The sequence below is a fragment of the Mandrillus leucophaeus genome, unplaced genomic scaffold (assembly GCF_000951045.1).
Source record: "Mandrillus leucophaeus isolate KB7577 unplaced genomic scaffold, Mleu.le_1.0 Scaffold414, whole genome shotgun sequence".
NCBI classification, from domain to species: Eukaryota; Metazoa; Chordata; class Mammalia; order Primates; family Cercopithecidae; genus Mandrillus; species Mandrillus leucophaeus.
The window spans coordinates 247,409-251,024 of record NW_012104410.1 but is presented as its reverse complement, the minus strand read 5'-3'; the positions used below and the strand labels follow the sequence as shown (position 1 = coordinate 251,024).

Here is a 3,616-nt window from a genome sequence, read left to right as displayed (position 1 = left end):
AAAAAAAAAAAAAAAAAAAAAAAAGAGAGAGAAAGAAAGAAAAGGAAAAAAAAAGAAAAAGAAAAGAAACAGGCTCTTGCTTTGTTGCCTAGACTGGTCTTGAACTCCTGACCTCAAGCTGTCCTCTGACCTCAGCCTCCCAAAGTGTTGGGATTACAGGTGTGAGCCATGGCACCTGGCCTATGAACAGAAATTTTAATACCTAAATAATCTACTGCCTAGTAAAACTTGAGTAGTCTACTTTGTTTTCTGGGGTTCCCATAACCTGCATTATAGTTCATGTGTTAACTGGAATCTTAAGTCAGTTTGCTAGGTGTAATGGAAATCAGAGCAGCACTGAGTGTCCTATGGAGAATATAAAATGTTGAGACTGCTGTGGCGAAGAACTTGTATTTGTACTCTTTGCTTAATGGCAGCTAAATTTTCTTACAGTCTGAAACGTGGTAACTGAAGTTGTGTGTTTAGAAGAGAGCTGTTTGCATATAATTTCTTTTTATTATCACAAAGAAATGGAGCCCATAGAGCTCTGTTTGGGTACCTTTCTAAGTTTTTCAGCTTGTTTATACTGAGTTGAAAGGTATTCAGTACCTGCTAAACTTGGTTTCAGCTCTATATTCCCTTTGTGATGCATGGTTGGGGCAATTTCTAATTGTCTGGTATAAGCATAATTGTTAGGGAACATTCATGGGATTGTGAAAATGGATCCTGGAAGGTAACAAAAGGAGGAGCTATTTTGAATTGCCTGTTTTACCTTGTGTGTTGATAAACAAGTTTCCACCGTGTTTGTTTCTACATGAAATGGTTTGTAATTTTAGAATTTTTTTATGGCCTTTTTTGAACTTAATTTGTCACTTGGTTCTGTTACTTTGTAGTTAGAAAATGAGTAGTTTTGTATAATTTTTAAATATACTGTTTAGTGCTTTAGAATAGTCAGACAGATATGGACTTTTTTTTTTTTTTTTTAAGAAAAAATGTCTTATTATTTGTTACACTGAACAATTCTGACCACCAATAACCAATGCGGTCCAGGAGAGAAGACCATCTTGCTTCTCAACAAACTTTCCTCCCTTGCTTTAACATTTTTGAGGATCCTTTCCCAAACCTATTACATCTGTATTATGATGGTTACAAATTTTCCAACTCTGCCACTCCTTCCAGTGCATTATTTTTAGTATCTTCATTAAAGGGGCAAAATAAAATAAAATAATAAAGATTCCGTACTTGTAATAACAAAACAATGTTGGAAACTGTCATTAAATCAGGACAAGTGAAAAACAGATCTGTTCCCAGTCCTCACAGTTCTATAAATTTAGGAAGTACACAAAAAAATTAGAAATTAAGTACACTCAATAGGATACATTAAAAATGTACAGTTTTGGTATGTCAATCATACCTAAGTAGTTTTAAAAACAAATGATCCAACCCATACCGCCAGCTAATAAAGAACAAACAAATGAGTCATACAAAAGAAAAATCACACATTTTGGTTTACTCCTACTTTTGAGTTAAGAACACTAACAATAAAATTTGCATGTAATGAATATGGTTCCCTAAATACAACAGAGGAATTATTTTATATACACATCTTATTTTTGTTTATGGAGAATCGGTTAATAAACACATTTTAAGTTCAATATATTATATATTTATGAGTGGGAAGCAACCTTAGACATTTTAAACACCAGAAATATACGAAACAATTATAAGTGAAGTAATACAAAGTCCCTTGTGTTTTGATCCTGGAGTCAAACCATAGAAATCTCAGGTTATTAAGAGAACTTTGAAAAATATTGTTTCGAATATTAAAAATCGTGTGTTTGAGGGAGGGAGAGAATTAACAGCCTTTCTTTGCCTTAAAATACTCTACGTTTTATGAAATTGCAATTGGAATGAAGCAGCTCCTAAAGTAGTCAGTGTTCAGAGGAAGAGAAAATTGAGCACAAGAGCCAACTACCGTTTTACTCAACTCCTTCACAATGCTCAGCTGAAGGACTTCTCACTTAAAAGACCTGTTGAAGGTTAGGCACAGTGGCTTATGCCCATAATCCCAGCATTTTGGGAGGCCAAGGCGGGTAGATCTCTTGAGTCCAGGAGTGTGAGACCAGCCTGGCCAATATGGGGAAACCCCGTCTCTACTAAAAAATACAAAAAACTAGCCGGGCAAGGTGGTAGGCGCCTGTAGTCCCAGTTACTCGGGAGGCTGAGGCAGGAGAATGGCGTGAACCCGGGAGGCGGAGCTTGCTGTGACCTGGATCCGGCCACTGCACTCCAGCCTGGGCGACAGAGCGAGACTCCGTCTCAAAAAAAAAAAGAGCTGGGTGTGGTAACAGGTGCCTGTAATCCCAGCTACTCAGGAGGCTGAAGCAGGAGAATCACTTAAACTCAGGAGGCGGAGATTGCCCTGAACTGAGATTGCACAAGTGCACTCCGGCCTGGGCAACAAAGTGAGACACTGTCTCAGAAGACAAAACAAAACAAAAAAGAGCTGCTGCTGAAGTCGTGTCTATTTTAGAAAAGTAGTATGAATGAGTTTTTCTACATATTAACTACAATTTATGGTAATTTGCGAAACGTTTTTCTGTTTTTAAATCTGAGAGTCTCTATCTCCACTCACAAAGCAACAGGCACTACTAGGGCTCTTAGGCTAACATCTGCCACCCCACGAATCAGCGTGGCCCATAAACAGGTGTGCAGAGGACCAGAGTTCACCTGTCAGCAGCCCCACGGAATCCGCCTCTCCAGACTTTCTGCCATTAATTACCATAGATGTGGCCTTTTTCCTGATATTCTATTCCCATTGGAGGCTTTTTATTAAGACCTTGTTACACAGGCCTCTTGTGGAGATTCCACTCCTCTGGCATCCTCGCCCTGGCCGAAATTCTCGCCCAGGAGGCCAGCAAAGCCTCTGGGGCAGAAGTTGTCACCACAACTGTATTAACTCCCTCAAGGAGAGCAGTGGAATCTTCCAGGGCAGGCAGCCCCTCCCCAGGGGGAAGGGCCACTTCAGGAGGATGATGTGTCTCAGAACTTTGCAGGGACGTTCCCCCTTTTGCCACCTTTAATTTTTTTTTGCAATGATTTCCAGATTTTGACCTCTTTTGCTGTGCTAGGAAAATCCTTTTGATTTGGATAGGCAAAGGCACACAGACGCTTATATGCATCCAATTTCTGGCCTTTGGAGCTCAGCTTCAATTGTTGGCACCAGGCCCGCAGAATGTCCCAGTGAATCAGATTAACAGGTGGCAGTTTAGAGGGTAATGGACGGATTTGGTATCTTCTTCTGAAGTCTGGGGTTGTCAGTGTACTCTGCCTTCTTCTTAGGACAGAGCACTTTATTGCCTTTGACAGACATTTTTCTTTGGTTCCCTTTGCTGATGTTCCTCCTTGCCTTTTGCCTTCTCCATACTTGTAGAAGAAGCCGGACCTCTTTTTTTAAACTCAGACTTCTTTCTTTTTTTATTTTGAGACGGGGTCTTGTTCTGTCACCAGGCTAGAGTGCAGTGGCGCAATCTCGGCTCACTGTAACCTCTGCCTCCTGGGTTCAATGATTCTCCTGCCTCAGCCTCCTGGGTAGCTGGGACTACAGGCGTGCACCACCACGCCCAGCTAATTTTTT

The 3,616-nt window shown here is 40.5% G+C and overlaps 1 protein-coding gene and 1 pseudogene across 3 annotated transcripts in view; one reads left to right on the top strand and one right to left on the bottom strand.

Annotated features, from left to right (window-relative positions):
• ATF7 (activating transcription factor 7) overlaps positions 1-3,616 on the top strand; it is a 119,725-nt gene that overhangs the window by 19,320 nt on the left and 96,789 nt on the right. The gene's annotated exons all lie outside the window — the stretch shown is intronic.
• LOC105548564 lies at positions 2,812-3,380 on the bottom strand (annotated as a pseudogene).